Genomic DNA, 21298 nt, shown 5'->3' with positions numbered 1-21298 from the left:
ATACTATATGATGAAATAAAACCCATAATACAGGTGATAAAAATAGGACTAACACGAGATATGATAATACCGGAAGAGATAGAGAAACAACCGGAGATACAGAAAATGGAGATACCAAGTTTCTATGCTAATAAAAGAATAATTGGTATAGCAACTATTATTCAAGAACTAGCTAACAATTATCTACAAGGAAATGCTATCTGGAGCTACTATTCCAGAGACCAATTGATGATATATGCCAACTCGAAGGAACTACGACAAGGAGATATGGATGAAGTCCAGAAATGGATTTTATCATTATTAAAACCAGAAATGCAACCAACTACCAGAGCATTGAAAAAAGAATTTATTTCAAACGAGTTATTAACAAGATACTGCAAACTAGTAGGACACAAATATCCAGACCACATATGTTCAAAGTGCAACGGAGATGATAACTATGTACCAGAAGTCCAACTAGAATGAAGATATCAACAAGAAGACAAAAGAAGAAGACAGCTACTGGAAACATATAATGTAAAGTAAATAGTACTAGTCGCATTCATGAACAGTAAAGGTCGTTCATGAATAGTAAGAGTCATAAAGTAAATAGTATATGTCATAATCATGAACCGTAAAGGTCGTTCATGAATAGTAAGAGTCATAAAGTAAATAGTATATGTCATAATCATGAACAGTAAAGGTCGTTCATGAATAGTAGGAGTCATTTGTAAACAGTAAGAGTCGTTTTAATTTTCTTTATATAGAATGTAAATCCGAGGAAGGAAGACATCCTCACCCTTACCTTCTCTCTCTAATATTCTCTCTTATCTTCTCTCTTGTAAGAAATATCTGAGTTATTTACAAGTATCTAAAACAGCTATGGAGCATTCAAACGAGTTACAAAACCAGGTAAGTTTATTCATAATCATGTTTAACTAAACTCATATATTCCTTATAATCTCTTGAATATCATAATTGTTTATCATGTTATAGTACTGTTATAAAGAACATCTTGAGAAAGTTTGCCTGTCTAATAATGCTGAGAGTAGTTAAGCCCAGACTATGCCATCCTAAAGTGGAAACCAGTAGGCAAGGAAGCCGTTTAGGGGAGTACACAGAGTTGAGGCGCTGTTAGGGTAAATGATTGAAGCATGAAAAACATGGTAGTGACCAGAAAAGATTGTTCAGTATAACTTATTAAAATATGATAAACTTTATGATAAACAAAGAGGTTAGAGGGAATATGTTTAGTAAACACATGATAAGGATAAATAATAAATCTAAATGAACAACCACACGTATTTATTAGAAGAAAATATTGACTACAAAATACTTATGTTATATATCTTTAAGAGACTTAATAACGATGTTAAAAGAAAAATTTACGATATTTTAGTTACTTTTGAAATAATATATGTAATGGAACAAGCATTTACAGAACTAATTGTATCACATGAAATAGATATATTAGATCTATATGAACTAGATTTATATTCAGACTAATGATCACATATCAAGTTAATAAAATCTTTTTATAAATGAAACATAACACTTTTCATTATATAAGATTCTATAATACCCAGAAATGGAAACTTCTTAAAAACCTCAGTAACATAAATAGAAAAATAGATTGTGTTAAATACAATATTAAAACCTGCAAAGATATTATTAGATATAATAAATTACGTAATAAAGCTTTATTAACTATAGAAAATGAAATTGAATTTTATGAAGATAAACTTGAAAGTTATCAACACAGAAAAGAAATAACACTGAGAAATATAGAAACCATGGATATATGTATCAACAGGTATACATCTCAGTATTAATATGAACAAATCAAAAATTGATAGTTACAAATATTTTAAGTACTGGTTAGAAATTCTAAAACATATAAATATGTCAAAAATAATATTAGAAAAAAATATAGAAGAATATCAAAAAACTAAAGATATTAAATACTTAGAATACACACTTGAAAATATAAAAGAAATTTCAAGGTTAATTTCGCTAGCTACAGATAATCATGAAAAAGCATTTAATTCCACAACTACATAAAAAAGATCCTATGAAAAATAAGATGAACTCAAACAACCACCCCCAAATTGGTATCAGAACGGCAAAAATCTTTCAAAAATGACCCGTTGGGCATTCGAAACACACCCGAGGCCCCCGGGACCCCGACCAATAATACCAACCAGTCCCAAAATACATTACGGACTTGATAGAGGCCTCAAATCACATCAAACAATGCTAAAATCATGAATCAACCTCCAATCCAAGTTTTATGAACTTTAGAATTTCCAACTTCTATTTCCGACGCCGAAACCTATCAAATCACGTCCGATTGACTTCAAATTTTGCAAAAAAGTCCAAATTGACATAACGAAGCTACAGAAATTCTCGGAATTCCATTCCAACCGTAGGATCAAAATTTCACCTATCAACCTGAAATCGCCAAAATACAAACTTCGCCAAAATGAGCTAATTTCTTCACCGGACCTCCAAAATTAATTCCGATTGCGCTCCTAGGCCTTAAATCATCCCCCGAAACTAATTGAATCATCAGAATTCAATTCCGAGCCCTCTAACTCACAAGTCAACGTCCGGTTGATTTTTCCAAACTAATTCTTCCTTAAAGAGACTAATTGTCCCATTTCGTACCAAACTCGATCCGAATTGACTCAAATTCACCAAGTACACATATTGAAACATGAATAAGCATTTAACGGGGAATACAGGACGAAAATACAGGAAACGACGGTTCGGGTCGTTACAAATCTGAATAACAAAGTACGGAAAGAAAAGCCCGACATAAGGGTGTCACTAGTCATGAGCATCTACTAAGAACTGTCCGATAACACTAAGACTAATATAATCTGAAAACCAACTAATAACATCTATAGGAATATAGAAGAGAGAAAACAGGGCTGCCATCGCCATGCAGCTATCTTGCTAACTCCAACAGATCTGCGACGGATAAAATCAACACTCGCTAGCACGTCTAGCAACCTCTGGGTCTGCACACAAGGTGCATGGAGTAATGTGAGTATGCCAACTCAGTAAGTAATAATAGTAAATAAAGAGTGAGCAGTAGAGACGGGCAGTAAAACACATAAAGTCCACATCATGAAATTTCAGAAATTACAACATGCTTTCAAATCAGTACGTGAGTCAAATCATCTCGTTTTAAAATCTAGTTTTCGGTAAAAATCATTTGAAGATATTTTTCAACAGTTTCAACAGAGGCTCAATTCAAAAGAGAGTAAAATGATGAAATTCGTAAACAGCCCCTCGGGCAGAACGTCACTCATAAGCAGCCTCTCGGGCAAACCTCATAGTCACTCGTGTACAGCCCCTCGGGCAAAACATCATATCACTCACTCACGGTACCCGCACTCACTGGGGGTGTGCAGACTCCGAAAGGGCTCCTACAGCCCAAGTGCTATATCAAGCCACCTCATGGCACAAATCAATCAGTCTATCTACCTCACATAATCATGAATCAGTAACAACATGCTGTGGCGCAGCCCGATCCTATAATATCCTCACAAAATAGGTCCTCGGCCTCACTCAGTCAGACACCCTCTCAAGCCACTCGGGCTATAAGTAAAAACAGGGTGCTCAGCCCAAATTTTTTTTTATATGCATCAAAACATGGTAATAAAGACTGAGTTATGAAATCAGTAAATATAGCATGACTGAGTATAGATTTTCAATCAAAACAGTGAGAGGATAATAAAAATAAAGGCCCCTAAGGGTCCAAACAGCTCTTGCACAAGGCCTAAATATGGCATTCAACCCAATTTATAGAAGTTCTTTCTAAAACACCTAAGTATCAAATAATTTCAGTCAAATACACAACTTTATAGTTGCTACGGGATGGACCAAGTCACAATTCCCAATGGTGCACTCCCACACGGCCGTCACCTAGCATGTGCACCACCTCAAAGTAGTAAAACGATGTGAAATCCGGGGTTTCATACCCTCTGGACAAGATTTACAATCATTACTTACCTCAATCCGGTCAAAACCCTACTCCGCGACACCCTTGCATTTGGAATCGGCCTCCAAACATCCCGAATCTAACCAAAAACAATACAATGCAATCAATATAAGCCAAGGAACCAATTCCACACGAAAACTATCAATTTAGACCAAAATCTCGAAATTTATCCAAACCCGGCACCCGGGACCACATCTCGGAATCCGACAAAAATCACAAAACTAGGAACCCTTTTCACTCATGAGTCTAACCATACCAAATTCATCAAAATCCGACATCAAATTGTCCCTCAAATCCCCAAATCAAACTCTCCAATTTCTAAGCTCTAACCCCTCATTTTCATCCCTAATTCCTACTAGTTACATGCTTAAAAAACTAAAAATCACCATAATCACGAGTATTAGGCTCAAGCCACTTACCTTGCTGATAAACCCTTGAATTCCTCCTCAAAATCGCTCTCAAAATCTCCAAGGCCAACTAAAAATGGCGGAAAATGAACTAAAATTCGCGAAGTCCACCTTATATACCTTCTGCCCAGAACTTTCGCATCTGCGGTCATCATGTCACTTCTGCGACACCACACCTGCGGAAAATCCAACGCAGGTGCGATTCTCACTTAAATCCCAAAATCTGCTTCTGCGGTCCAATCCTCGCACCTGCGGCCTTGTAGGTGCGCTCCACTCTTCGCACCTGCGGTTCCTACCCTCTTTAGCCTTGGCCACTTCTGCGGGCCTGCACTTACGGTCCCCACTCCGCAGGTGTTGTTATGACAGCTGAGTGAAAACTTTAGCATTCCTCAAATTCCAACCTTGTTCCGTCAACAACCCAAAATAACCCCGAGGCCCTCGATACCTCTACCAAACATAACAACAAGTCAAATATCAATATACAAATTTAGTCGAACCTTCAGAACACTCAAAATAACATCAAAACCCCAAATCACCCTCGGATTCAAGCCTAAGAACTTCTAAACTTCCAAATTCCGCAAACGACGCCAAAACCTACTAAATCACCTCCGAATGACCTGAACTTTTGCACACACGTCACAAACGACACTATGAAACTATTCCAACTTCCAGAATTCCATTCCGACCCCAATATCAAAATTTCCACTGCTGATCGAAAAATGCCAAATTTCCAATTTTGCCAATTCAAGCCTAATTCTACCACGGACCTCCAAATTACATTCCGGACGCACTTCCAAGTCGAAAATCACCTAATAGAGGTAATCGAATCATCAAAAATCACATCCGAGATCGTTTACATGTCAACATCTCTTTTCATACCGATATCACTCCGGACCCGAACCAACCAACATGATACGATGAAATACAGTTGAGGAATACATAAGGAAGCAGAAATGGGGGAAACGAGGCTATAATTCACGAAACAACCGTCCGGGTCATTACAATGGTAGACTAGAAACTAACCGTAGTTTGCAATCTAATTACTGCATTTTACATGTTGTAGCTTAAATGATAGCGCATTACACTTATTACGTATTTTATTCCTTGCAGGAAGTGATTCCGAGTTAAAAAGTCAATTTGGAGCTAAAATGATCAATTTGGTGATTTGAAGTCTGAGTAAAATCCCAAAAAATTAAGTCGGGATCGTGTTTGGGGATCGAGGACCAAGTCTAGATGTCAAAAAGTGGATAAAATGATTCACTATGAGAAAAATACACATCCGCGCCGCATGGGATGCCGCGAGGTGCGGTGCGGCAGTGTAAATTGGGTCTGACAGGGATTTTGCACTCTGAAAATCCCCACATATGCGGCATATGGCACGGCGCTAGGTGCGGTGCTCCAATGCAATATTCTTATAGTTTTTCCTGTTTCGTCTTGGAAAGGTTAGTTTTGTTCGAGCTCGTTCCTACAGGGTATAAATACGCCAAAAATATATTTTTTGAAGGGACTTTTGACCAACGAAGGATTTGAGAAGCAACCAAGGCAAGAAAACAAAGGAATTCATCAAGATTTCAACCAACAATCGGTGCAATACGTGAGTTTGTATCGAATCATTAGCAAAGATGTTTTCTATGTTTTTAAATCTTGTTGAGATGACTTTTTTCATTGCTATGGAGTAATTTCCATTAGGATGTTGACAAATATGGTATTTTGATAACTTGATTAGGGATTTGATTCTTGATAATTGTTGGTATTAATTGACGGAGTTTTAATTAGTATTGTGGAGTTATTTTTTATTTTGCTTAATTGAAAGAGGAGCTCGATATTGAATTTCTTTACATCATATGCGCTAGTTTAAATTCGTGATTCAAGTAGATAATCGAAAGAGTCTCTTGAATTGTTAATCAACCTAGAAAATAGGGGAATATTCTTGAGAAATGAACCTTTAGGTCATATCCATCATTTTATTCGTTGCAATTGTTTACCGTTTTTCAATTGCATTAATTTCTGAAATAAACATTTAATCGAAAGAGAAACATTAACTTGAAGTGTAATCTAATTATCTATTGAATTTGTGAGAATCAACACTATTATAGAGTGAACTAACTAAACAATTGGATCTTGAGTCAACTATGTTGCACCTATCTAGTCAATTACCCTTAATTCTCTCATTGATATTCCTTCGTTGCTTATCTGCTGTCTTTTTTGATCAGTTGTTCATTTCTTAATTTTTTGTACTTAATTTTAGTTGATAATCATCAAATCAAGTGTTAATTTTTTCGGATAGTGAACAACTGAAGATTATTTGACACTGTTTAAATCCAATCCCTGTGGAGACGATAATTAAACTATACTATCTTCAACTAGCGAGCAATAATTTTGTATTGTGTTTTGCGCACGTTTAAGACCAACAAAAATCTTACCTTTTCTGGTGCTTGTGGTTATGGACCTACAATATTCATCCTCCATTTCACAAACGGCCATGGTGAGAGTACTGAATAAAGTAGCTATGTCGATTGATGCAATTGATTTGCATACCGTTGACATTATCGCACCTTTTCACAAAATTTTCTGTTTTCACTTCCATTTGTGGCCAATAATAACCATATCTTATCAATATTTTTAACAATGATTTACCACTTGCATGATTTCCACAGTGTCCTTCGTGCACTTCTCGCATTACTTATTCGGTTTGTCTGGGGCCAAGTCACTTAGCTAAGGGTCCATTGAAAATATTTTGGTACAAATTTCCTTCTACTAACTAATAGCGAGCATCTTGCATTCATAGCCGTTAAGATTGCTTTTTATTTTCAGGCAATATTCCATGCAGCAAATAATTTATGAATTTATTTTGCCAATTCCACATTAAACTATTAAAATTTACCTCGCTTTTGATTTGGTCGAGCGCTGAATGAAATAAATGCATCACTCTTGCATTTTAATAGTTGGTCATGTCTGCCACCGACACAAGTTTTTCCAATGCGTCTGCTTCTGCATTTTCTTCTCTTGAAATATATATAGCTTTCCATTCTCGAAATTAATGTAATAAATATCGTACTTTTCCTAGTACTGCTGTATCCATGTATCTCTTGCCATATAATTTCCTTACATTTGATTGACTACCGGTTGAGACTCGCTTTTTAATTTTGATTTGTTCGATTCCCATTTCTTTTGCAAGTTCCAAACCTGCAACCACCGTTTCATACTCGACCTTATTATTAGTAATAGGATAATATTTTATTGCTTGTCTAACAATTTCTCCAGTGGGTGTTTTAAGAAAATAACCAAATTTGTTCCCTTGCATTGGAGGATCCATTAGTGTACAAAGTCCAAGTCCGCATATTAGACCTTGTAGAAGCAGGTTCCACTTTTTTAGCCCCGTGCAGTAGGCTCGAACTAAAGTCTGTTACTAAATCTGCTAGTCCATGCGACTTTATGACAGTTCATGGTTGATAAACAATATCATAGTTCAATAGCCCATATGGATAATCTTCCTGATAACTTATGCTTATTCAAAATATTTCGTAATGAAAAAGTTATCACAACAGATATGAGATGATATTGAAAATAAGGTTATCATTTTTGTGTTGCCATTATTAGTGGTAGTGCTAATTTTTTTAAATGTGGATATGTTGTTTCAGCTTCCGACAATGCTTTAATGACATAGTAGATAGGAGATTGCGTACTCTTTTCTTCACGAACTAATACTGCACTTGCTGTAATAAACCAACAATCTCTCCCCCTCATTTGGCTTTAACAACAAAGGAGGTTTTGACAGATATGTTTTTAAATCTTTCAATACTTTTTGGAATTCATCTGTCTATTCAAAGTTATTTTACTTTTTGAACAACAAGAAAAATTTGAAACATCTTTCAAAGGACTTAGGTATCAATCTTCCCAGAGCTACTATCCTTCCCGTGAGTTTTTGCACTTTTTTTGCTGGAAAACCCGTCTGATATTTATTCAATTACTTTAATTTAAGCTGGATTCAACTAGATCCACCAGTTAGACACGAGAAAACCCAAGAACTTACTAATGCTACACCAAATGCATACTTTTCTGGGTTCAACTTCATATTGTACTTCTGAAGAATTGCAATAGTTTCTTCCAAATGCTTGAGATGATCTTCTGCTTGTGATGATTTCACCAGTATGTCATCTATATACACCTCCATAGTCTTTCCCAAATGTTCTTTAAATATTTTTGTTACCAATCTTGATAAGTAGCACCAGCATTGTTCAAACCAAATGGCATAACTTTGTAACAATATGTCCCCTTATTTGTAATAAAAGAAGTTTTTTCCGCATCTTCGGGATCTAATTTAATTTGGTTATATCCAAAATAAGCATCCAAAAAACTTAAAATCTCGTGACCGGCAATACAACAACAATAACAACTACAACCCGGTAAAATCCCACAAGTAGGTACTGGCAGTAGAATCCATTAATTGATCTATATGCATGTATACGATAAAATCGGAGGGTCCAATTTTTGGTCATTACGACGCTTCATAAGCACGTTTCCATAGGCTCCAATTTTTGCAGAGGATCTGAGACACAATATTGAAAATACAAGAACATTCTCTCTGCTTTCTAACAAATTCTCTTGACTTCACTACTTACATTTATTGTGTTCTATTTACTGTTCTTCATTTATTGCTTATTATTGGACATAAAGAGCCACCATATAATTTATCATAACTGTTAATCCTCCATCGACTATCCTCGTCAGGGCATTCGGCTCATCCTCGAGGCCCCGGATACGCAAGCTTAAGGCCCCGATTATTAGCCATTCGGTTTGATTATCACATTATTTTAAGCTATTATCTGTTCCCCAGTCTTTTACTTAGAATCCATTGCCTAGCAACGAGCATAGAAATAGATCATGTATTGTTAGAACCACAAAATCAAATCTAATTGTAATTACCATTTTCTAGGTAAATAGTATGACGCACACCATGAGGATAAAAATAATAGTGATTATTTTCTTGCTCGTTTACTACATAACACAAGTTATCTTTCATGCTTTTTCTTGTCCAAGAATCTTTGGTTTCAGAAAATGTCTAACTCAGTAAATGCATATGAAAACAACGGTCTTGAGGACCATGGAGAGAATGGTGTAGCTGTTCTAGGTGTTGGCGCACCACCGCTGAACCCTAAAGGCATGCCGGAGCCAATCCCCGCGGACGTGGTCTCACGCGATGCCTAACATGTCGATATAAGCTCCCACTCTAATAGGATCATACATAAAAGAGATCAACAAGAAGTCCAAAAAACCCCAGCTCGGGAGGAGCAAGAGGTTAGCCTTCATGTTATTTTTAAGATATTGCAGGCATAACAACTGGCAATCACTCAGCTGTAAAGCCACCGAAAACCCCCAAGTGTAGCGGCCCCAAGAACGCTCCCTCAGACCGAACAAGTACCAGAAAGATCAAGTAACAACGGGTCGGCTGCCGACCCCACCTTCATAAAGATGCTCGAGGACCTCACAAAGAGGATCAAGTCAGGCGAGAAGAAGATAGAAGCTAATGACAAGAAGGTAGAGACCTACAATTCCAGGGTCGACCAAATCCCAGGCGCACCCCCGATCTTGAAGGGTGTGGATTTGAAGAAGTTCGAACAGAAGCCGTTCCCACAAGAAGTGGCTCCAAAACCCATTCCAAAGATATTCAGAATGCCAGAACTTCCAAAATACAACGGAACCTCGGACCCCAACGAGCACGTCATTGCTTACACTTGTATAGTGAAGGGCAACGACCTGAAGGACGACGAGATCGAGTCCGTCCTACTGAAAAAGTTCGAAGAGATGCTTTCAAAATTGGCAATGATGTGGCATCACAACCTGGCTCCAAACTCGATAGATTCATTTGCCATGCTGGCAGATTCTTTCATAAAGGCACATGCTAGTACCATCAAAATGGCTACAAGGAAACTCGACGTCTTCAAAATCAAGCAAAGGGAGAACGAGATGCTGCGAGAGTTCGTATCTCGATTTCAAATGGAACAAATGGAACTACTACCAGTCTCCGACGACTGGGAGGTGCAGGCCTTCACTCAAGGTTTGAACGAGCGAAGCTCGGTAGCTGCAAAACAACTGAAGTAGAAATTGGTCGAGTATCCCGTTGTGACTTGGTCGGACGTCCACAACCGACACCAATTAAAGATCAGGGTCGAAGATGACCAACTAGGAGTCCCTTCGAGCTCGGTATATCCTATCAGGCTTTCGGAAAAGGAGCCAAAGTCGAATAAAGAGAGATACCAACCATACACTGAAGATAGAAGAAACTCCCCAAGGCACAACATACCCCGCAATGACCGAAGGATGGATCGAGGCAAGAATCCTTGGGACTTGTTAGCAGAGCTAGATTCGATAGGCACACAAGACTGATGGAAGCACCCCGCTTGTGGGAATACAACTTCAACATCGACGTTTCAGACATCGTATTCGCAATCAGTAAAATCAGAGACACCAGGTGGCCAAGGCCTGTACAACCAGATCCTTCACAAAGGAACCATAAGTTAGTGTGTGAATTACACAACACGCACGGTCACAAGACCGAAGATTGTCGACAACTCCGGGAAGAAGTAGCCCGACAACTCAGCAAAGGTCACCTCTGGGAGTTCCTCAACGTCTGAGCCAAAAATCAGTTCCAGAAAAGAGAGGCGACCAAAAAGAGTGAAACAGACGAGTCACAACATGTCACCCACATGATCATTAGAGGTATCGATGCTCCACAGGAACCCATGGTCAGGAGAACCAAAATATCCATCACTAGGGAAAAAGGAACTCAAGGCTATATACCCAAGGACGCCCTCACATTCAGCGACTAATACATCGTGGCTCCATCTCAGCCCCATAATGATGCACTGATAATTTCTTTTCTTGTAAATGCATTTCAAGTTAAACGTGTACTTGTGGATCCAGGTAGCTCGGTCAATATTATCAGGTCGAGGGTGGTAGAGTAGCTCAGACTGCTTGACCAAATCGTGCCTGCCTCTCGAGCCCTCAACGGGTTTAACATCGCGAGCGAGACAATGAAAGGGGAAATCACCCTCCCAGTCAACGTGGCCGGCACAACCCAAAATGCCAAATTACACGTCATCGAAGGAGACATGAGGTACAACGCCTTGTTCTGAAGGCCATGGATACACTGCATGAGAGCACTACCATCCACCCTCCATCAAATAATGAAATTCCCGAAAAGGGATGGGATACAAACCGTCTACGGGGAATACCATGTGGCAAAAGAGATGTTCGCGGTGCACGATGCAGCATCGACACCAATACCTCCACCATTGAAGGAACCGAAGGATAGACAAATAGTAAAATAGGGATAACAAGCTACATTCTCGGCTATGCCCGACTAAACAAAATGAAGGTCCGTATTTAGTCCTCACAACAAGCTATTGAATCATATCGAGGTCCGAAGCACCGTCAGCACCGAGGTATGATCATCCCCCTCGGAAGAACACCTCCTCGGAGAAGCCAAGATGCGCTAAATGGGATCTCAATAGGAAACTGATGTACTGGGCCAAACGATCGAACGGACCGTGTCCGTATAGAATAACCGAGCCCTTAATAACAAAAACTTGTATACTTGTACTAAGTAATCGAAGAATACTTTCCCCTCCGTGAAAGCATTTTGCGTTTCTAAGGAGTTCGATATTTTTTGCAAAAATGGCTCTAAAGCCAAAAAACGTCCCGAATGCTCGGGGACTGGCATCAAAAAATTGAAGCTAAGCCCTCAATGAGGCAACGTTAAGTTTACAAAATGGCTCCAAAGCCAAAAAAACATCCCGAGCACTCGGGGATTGGCGTCAAAAACTCGAGGACGTATGACCTCCGGGTCGGAAGATTAGAACTCGTAAGCCCTCGATCAGGAAATATCAAGTTTTCAAGGAATGGTCCCGAGCCAAGAAACTTTCGACAACTCGGGCACTGCCACTAATCCCCACCCCCGTCGACTTATCAAAAACCCGAGGCCATAAGACCCCATATGGGCAGCCTCGGTCTCGTAAGACCTATATAAGGAAACAACAATATCTGTTAGACCTAAAGCAAGGCATGAACCATACTTGTACCAAGTAACCAAAACTATAAGACCTCAAGCAAGGCATGAACCATACTTTTACCAAGTACCAAAACTGTAAGACCTCAAAGGCATGTAAAAATTTATAAGACCTTACGAAAGGCATAATCCCGATATTAAAGTTAAGGCCATATATCGAACTTGTTAGACGCCTAAAAAGGCATACCCTTGATATAGACACCGAAACTACTTCACTCGAGGACTGAAAGGCTCCAGCCAAGCACAATAACTACTGTCACAAGGCTGTACTAGCCAAACTAACATGACTCGGGGATTCCTGGCCATTGCTATAAAATTACAGGCCTTTAATTACATCGAAAGTATTTCGAAAAGAACCGGTTAAACAGGCTACCCTCGACATAGGCAAAGAGCTTTGACCATATCAGCTCCAAACTATAGGCTTTGAGATACTCAACTGCCGATCCAAACCTCCCGAGATGCTCGATCATCGCCATATAATGACTTACTCAAGGTTTTTATCAAACCATCGAAGAGTCAGGAAAACACAATTTCAAAAGTCCTTAATGAGGGAAGAATAAAGCCTACTAGAGGCCGTACCAACCCAATGCGTAAGAGCCACTGCTGCCAGCCCATACTAGAAGTCGTACCAACCCAATGCGTAAGAGCCACTACCTCCAGCCCATACTAGAGGTCGTACCGACCCAATGCGTAAGAGCCACTGCTGCCAGCCTATATAAAAGGTCGTACCTACCAAACGCGTAAGAGCCTAAGGGACAACTTTAAATTCAAAAACTTAAGGGTCAAATGAGCTCGAGTCGACACCCGACTCGGAGATTGAACCCGAAACAATTAACTAAATATGCCTAAGAGCAAAAGCATAGGAGCTTAAATGCCGGCTTATACTAGAAGGTCGTACCGACCAAGCGCGTAAGAGCCTACGGGCCATCCCAATGAGCCCCAGGGACATACTAAGAATCTGAGGATTCCTTTTAACTTGAAGACCGATTTATCTAGCTAACGACCGACACACATCAAGTCAAAGGGAAATGCATGCGAAATAAAACCGTGGGACTTCCTTTTATACATATATGTGAGAGAATACAAGCCTCATTTACAAAGTTCTTTGAAAGCAATATACAAAAAACAAGAAAGGAAAGGCCTAATCTATGTCCCCCTCGAGGACTATGGTCCGTCGATTTCTTTCTCTCTATCTTCGGCATCGGACAGAAGGAACTTAACATCATATTCTTCCGCCTTCGTCTACTTTATCTCTTCTGAGAGATCGAAGCCCCTGGCATGAATTTCCTCGAGGGTTTCCCTCCGATATTTACACCTTACGCACTCTTTGTTCCTACTCTCCTCATCGAGAGCTCCCCTTAGCTTAGTACAAGCGTCGGCAGCATCCTTCAAATAGACAACCACCTTCTTATCAACCTTAGTTCAGATCGCTTTGGCTTCATCCCGAGCATCCACGACTTCGACCTTCATCTTTAGAAGCTCAGAGTCGAGCCTTGAAATCATGTCCATTCAGACCAAGCTGTTCTCGTAAGCGTTGTGAAGTTGCACTTCAAGGGTGGAAGCCTTGGCCAAAGTATCTTTCTTAGCTGCTACCTGGGTGTCCACCCGAGCCTTTAGCTCATTAGGCTCACACTTGGATTGAACAACTTCGCTCCTAAGGTGATCCAGGTTGTCTGTCTTTTTCTGCAATGGAAGTAAACAAAACATTAGCCTCAGAAGATAGAAGAGAAAACATGCACTCCCTCGAAACAAACATTACCTGCTCCTCAAGGTAGCTTTTATAGTTCAAACTTCGACTCGCCTCATACCGTGAGTGTGCCAACACGTCTTCCTTTTCATCGCAAAGAATCCTGAGGGATTTCTCTGCATTCACGGCTTCTCGCAACCTGGTCTTATGACGGAGCAACTCAGACTTGAGCTTGTTAAAAGCCTATAAAAGAGAGACTCGATAAGAGAGTAAAAATTACAAAACTATAAAACCAATATGATTGGACGAAACTCACCTCAGAGTAGAGCCACTGAGCTTCCTCTAAAGTTGAGCGCACATCTAGTAGTCTGGATCTATCAAACCCAGTAGAACCGCCCTCGGTTGGGATACGATCGTCCTATATATGTGGCCCCTGACATCGAATATCCCTCTAAGTACCTTCGACAGGAGAAGAAGTCAGCGGGAGAGAACCCTCGTTCCTCGAAGTACCTTCGACGATAAAAGAAGACAGCAGCGGAAGAGGGATCATTTTTCTAAAACCAGAAATCTTGGGCGTTGGGGGTTCGGTTGATACACCCTGTCTGAACCTCCAGGCTGAACTCGTCTTGCTATAATCACAATTATCATGCTAAGCATTTAGTTGCCTATTATTATTATTATTATTATTATTATTATTATTATTATTATTATTATTATTATTATTATTATTATTATTATTATTATTATTGTCCCTCGGCCCTAAAGCTGATGATCTTTCTCCCTCTCCTAGAGGGCACGATCTCGCCTCAAAGAACTCCCCAATGCCTACGATGATAGAGTTAGTACGCGTAAAAAGAAAGTGCCTTTAAAATAGGAGCAAATCATATCGCACGTACCGTGGTGTTGTGCCTCCCATCTACCCTTAGACAAAGCTCGCCACTTATGCTCATTATAAGTCAAATGGGTCGCTAGCTTCCGAGCCCAATCCATCAGGTCGAGGATCTCACACGACATCTATGAACATGCTGTAGAAAGGGAAACAAAGGCGCATTTACGGAGCCCGCCTATGCCGTAAGAAAAACTATGAAAGCACAAGTGTACCACTTACGTGTAAAATTCCATTCCTTAGGAAATGGAAGAAAATCCAAAGGGATAATATCAATAGTCCATACTTGGATGAATCGACTCATCCATCTCCGATCCCCATCTTCTTCATCATCAACAACGAATGCCGTGGTAGATTAGCATCGTAAGATTAGCAGACCTCGATGGTAAAAAGGGCAGTACAACCTGATGAGATGGCTAAGAGTGAATTCAAACCCTGCTTATTCCGCAAAGAACCCCATCATCAATACTATCTTCCAAAATGACGGATGAACCTGTGCCAAGGTAACCTGGTACTTTCGACAGAAGTCAAATACGACCCTATCAAGGGGGCCCAGCGTAAAGGGGTACGTGTATATGTTTAGAAACCCCTCGGCATAATCTATAATACTCTCTTGCAGGGAAGGTACCCGAAATAATACCTTTTCCCCCATCCACAATCTTTCCTCACCAATTCAAGGTGCCCCTCTCCTATTAAAAAAATAAACTTCGAGGCATACTCCCAATGACACCGAACATTAGGAAAGTTTTTCTGTCAGAAATTCCCCCCCTTGAAACAAAATGTCTAGAGGTTGGCTCACCTGGCACCAACAGTGCACCACCAACCAGGCAGGAACCAGAGGCAGAACTCCTTTCTCCTTGCCGAGTGGACCCTAGAGTAGCATCCATGACTGTGGTAAAACTAGGGAATTGGAGCGGGAATTTGAGCAAGGGCTTCAAAGTTGAAATGGTGAAGGACCTAACACAGGAAATAAGAACTCTATAAATGAGGATAACTACCCAGAATAGTGGAATCCTCAAAAGAGGGAAGACAACCCTATATATGGAGAAAGCGGTGACTATCCGCCTGCCTCAAAGGCCAATTAAAAATTCCGACTAAGCCATCTTTCGCTTGGGGAAGATGTACCAGCAGGATTGCTTTAGTTGTTTAATAGCCATGTCATGCAATTAACGCTGCCATGTGATGCTTTAGGGATTAAAAACCCCCGCATCATTACAAGCCTCGATATGGTACACGATCTTGAGGACCTCCGCCAAAAAAGAAGAATGGCTCTAGGGAGCCATCAAAATCATTACAAGCCTCGAGATGGTACCCAATCTCGAGCACCTCCATAAAAAAAAAGGATAGGCTCCAAGAAACCATTGACATAATTACAAGCCTCGAGATGGTACCTGATCTCGATGACCTCTGTCAAGAAGAATATAGGCTCTAAGAAGCCATTAATATCATTACAAGCCTCGAGATGGTACCCAATCTTGAGGACCTCTATCAAGAAGAAGATAGGCTCGAAGGAGCCATTAATATCATTACAAGCCTCGAGATGGTACCCGATCTCGAGGTCTTTTGTCAAAAAGGAGATTAGCTCTAAATATCTACTTATACGGGCCTGACTTTGAGGTGGTACCCTACCTTGAGGATTTCTTCTATTGCAAATGCGAGTAATCTACCCGATCCTCTGGCCCTCGAGCTACCTGAGCTCGAGCCAATTTGCACTCGCAAAACTACTAATTAAGCCTTAGGGCTATTTCTCACCTTCAGATCAAGTTAAAAGCCCTCTCGATTATTTTAATCCAGGGACTATTTGAGTCCAGGCGTACCCTTATTTGGGATCTATCTATAACGCCTTAAGGCTATCTTCACTCTAAATTTGAAGCAAGTTTTCAAGTCGTCCGAGCTTGAGAGAACTCTCACTCGAGGAATGCCTTCGAAAGCCTAAAGGCTATCTTTATTCTTAGGCATCCGAGCAAGTCCCCCCTCGAGGACTATCGAGGGGATCCGAAAAGCTAAGTTTCGTTCTAAAAATTCGAAGCCCTACTCTCATTCAACTTGAAGTCGGGAGTCCTGATGGCATAAGATCGTAACAATTCAATTCGGGCTCAGCCTGAGGAACGACAAAGGGATCCACGGGATATCATATTAACAAATCAAGGATCGGGGAAACACCTACACCCGGACCCGATATTCAGACCAATTGGTAGAGTCATGCACTCAGATTCTTCATAAACGCAAGTAAAAGGAAATCTGGCATAAATCAGGTACAAAATTAAAGAAACACCTTTTTCTTTAATAAACGATGATTACAAAAGCCCACAAAGGGTCCTTACACATGATTATAAAAGCCCACAAAGGGCCCTTACACAAAAACAGAGAAGCCAAAGAAAAAAAGAAAAAATGTATATAACAGCTACAAGCCAAATCTGAATTCGAGGATACATTCTCGGGGGCAGTGTCTTCGAGAACCATTCCCTCAGGGACTCCTGTCGATCTTTCAAATGTTATCAACAAGATTAAAGAAGAAGCAGAAAATGATGAGGAAGAAGAAGAAGAAAAAGATGAAGAAGAAGCAAAAAAAGATGAGGAAGAAGCAGTAAAAGATGAAGAAGTGGTTGGGTGAAAAATCTGGTGAGTATGGGTCTCGCCAGCACTACTATTGTGAAGCCACTTCTTGAGATGTTGCACCGGTGTGGGATGCAATAGTTAGTAGATGACACCACCTCACTCCACGTAAAGCAAATGGAGCGAGATGCCACACCTCGTAATTAGGGGAGATGAGTAGAAGTTCGTAGTTCGCATATCCTTTAACGTGAAGATAATTTGAGATTCCTCTCTCATTATCTCGGGCCAACAAAAACAACAACAAATCAGTACAATCCCGCTTAGTAGGGGAAAGCTTTGGGAAAGGGACATGGCATAACTGATAAGAACACTACCATGTGACCTTAAGGCCACGGTCCTCAAACATGGAAGATAACAGTGGATGAGGATGAAGAGAAGAAAGGGGTAAAAGGCTGTTGAAGAACGTTTGAACGAAGTTTTTGTTCAAGAAGGCTTCCATTTATAGAAAGGGTGGCAGTGTAACCAACGTCGCAATCAATGAATTTGAAAAACGTACCGACAGATGCAATCAATGCATTTTGGGAAATGGACCGGCAATGATATTATCACTTTGGAGAATATATCGGTGGCGGTGATATTATCACCGGCAATCGGTGGTACATTGAATAATTCTGGTTAATATTAACCAATGGGATGCCTCAGTTATCATGAAGGCTTATGTCAAAAGTATGACATCATCGCGGGAAGTTCGAGGAGATAGATATCCAAGTCATTTCTTATTGTTTCACTCTAAGAAATGCGGGGACTATCTGTATACGGTATAGTCGGAGGGTCTAATTTTCGGTCATTATGAAGCTTCATAAGAACGTTTCCATAGGCTTGAAACACCCGAGGGGTTATCGACGTACATCTTCGAGGTAGTGCAGATCGATAGTTATGGTGAAAAAGTAGTGTCAAGACCCAAACCAATGGGCCGTGATGGGCACCCGGTACCATACTCAATCGAGTACCAACATAACGTATCTTTCTTATTACATCATCATATACACGTGACATACAGGCCTAATAGGCCAACATGATCTTATATAAACTCAACACATAGGCCGACAAGGCTATACAATCTTTCATGTACATGACATATGTCTGCAAGCCTCTAAGAGTACATAAATATCATAAAGGTCGGGATAGAGTCCCACCATACCAAACAATACATGTCTAAATTATACTAACCAAACGAGCAACTCTAAAACAAATGGAGCACCAATATCTTTCGCTGAGATGATAGCCTACTTGGAGGACTCTCAACCTTTCTAGCGGGACCTGCGTGCATGAAACGCAATGTCCCCAAGAAAAAGGGATGTCAGTATAAATAATGTACCGAGTATGTAAGGCACATAAATAAATACATAAGAGACATGGAAGAAATATAGAGTACATGACTCAATCTGTAAGTCTGAATAACTTTGTAAATTACAAAATAATTATAGCATTATGCATATGCATATAAATGTCATGTCGTGCATAGGTACATGTCTCATAACATCATCAGCTTCTGAGGGCATCCCATCATGTCATCTTGGCCACTGTGGGCAAATCATCAACGTATATCAGCTGATCAGGTGGTGGTGCGTATATAACGACATAACCATTCCTATATCCCATTTACATATATATATATATATGCATATATAACGCCGTCTGAGCCATATTTCAGCCACAGTGGGCAACATCATCATCATATACCAGCTGATCAGGTGGTGGTGCGTATATAATGCCATAACCTTTCCCATATCCCATATACATATATATATATATATATATATATAACGCTATCTGGTCATGGGTCAATGCACATGAATGTAATTCATGAAAAGTACGTTAATAAAATATTTTGGAGCTTCATAAGACCATTTTGCCTTTGATTAATATCATAAAGTAAACTCTTTTCAACTTTCGTATTTTTTTCTGAGACCCATGAATAGATGATAAAATATTATGACACACAGAAATTCAAGAACATAGATATCTCTAATACTTCTATGAATAGAGTCATTCATGGAATTTGTGCATTTGCACGTAGCGTTCGTATCGTATGGATCATGCCAAAAGAAGGAAGGGATAGCCTTAACATACTTGAGCCGATTATCTTGAAAATCCCTATAGCACACGTCAATTGTGATAACACATAATGGCAGATTGAAGTAGGGAAAAATCCGTATGATATTCTTGAGAAAGATTCCACCATACTCCCTTAGAATTGCAAAATCCCGTCGCTATTCCGTAATATTATTTCGTATGAAATTTTTGATGAGCAAAATGACGTTAATCTTATCTTACTTTGTAGAAGAGCCTTATGGAAAGAGATGTGGGAAACAAAAGTTATTTGTAAATTCTCGTTTGAGACTTTTAACTAAAAGTCTCTTACTCACAAAATACATAATAATCTCTTGCCTTTAAGATTTGTAGGAATCTTTATAATAAGTCATGTTAGTACTTGGATGGACTCACATATGATCTTGGTATTGAAAAAGCTTAGAAGGAAATACATGTTAAGTTGCCACATATTTAAAATGACTCTTAGTCATGAATTATGACTAAGAGTCATATGGTTGGTGTAGTGGCTTGTTGCCACGTGAAATTTTGACCTTATCCCACAATTAGTTAATATCCCGCTACCCTGTAATTAATCAATTATCCGTATAATTAAGAATTGTGTTGAATTACTTAAAATTCTACTTATTTTTAATATACTTTAAACATCCTAATATCATGGTCATATAGTACCTTGTATGGTACTAGTAAGTAAATATCGGGTATCATCACTAGGCCCGTATTTTATCCCAATATGTTCACTTGGACGAAAATTCATTTTCTTTGACTTCCTTCCCCTCTCACCTTCACGAATTTACCCATCACTTGTTTGAAGTATCATAATCCGTATAATCTCCAAATAATATTTTCCTTGGACTGGTGTCAATTACCTTACGCAAAATTCAATGTACAATACTAGAAGGTGCAATATCATCGTAATATAATACTGCAGAATGTGATATCGATGTAATATTGTGAGGCGTAACATAATTCTCCCCTTTGGAACATTTGTCCTCGAATGTTGGCTAATGCTCTTATCATTTTCATAACTTATATCTTCTAAATACTTTAGAACTTCCCTTGCTATCTAGGCGACTATTCTATGAATAAGTCCAAGGTCCAGGGCATTCCCCTCTTAGGCCTCCGTCTTACCCCACAACTTGTAGTCGGAATCCTTCCAATCTTGTAAATGTTGGTACCTTTCATCATGTAGCCTGTACGATTTTGACCTCGTAAGTGTGCCCAATATCTAGGCTTCATATGTAGAGCTTGATAAGATGTCCCTTTGGGCATCTATGCGTATATTGAAGTTCTTTGCTCGGTACTTTGTTGAATTCACGAATATTTATCTCATTGCATAGGTCCGTTTAGCCATCCATATGAATTTACTGTCATAACTCTTACTTTAATTTATCGTTGCTGAGGTCTGCTACCAAATCCCAACTTACTCTCATTGCTTATTCCATATGTATAAATTTAAGTCCTTTAATGCTTTCTCATCTTTAGAATGATGGCCTAATCTCATCTCATACTTAGTGACTTTTGTCCATCCATTGTTGATTTACCTCAATATTGATCTACAATATACCACTGATACCTTGAAACTTCTTACGCA

The sequence above is a fragment of the Nicotiana tabacum genome, chromosome 3, assembly GCF_000715075.1.
Source record: "Nicotiana tabacum cultivar K326 chromosome 3, ASM71507v2, whole genome shotgun sequence".
NCBI classification, from domain to species: Eukaryota; Viridiplantae; Streptophyta; class Magnoliopsida; order Solanales; family Solanaceae; genus Nicotiana; species Nicotiana tabacum.
The sequence above is the reverse complement of the archived record's forward strand: the minus strand, read 5'-3'. Positions refer to the sequence as shown.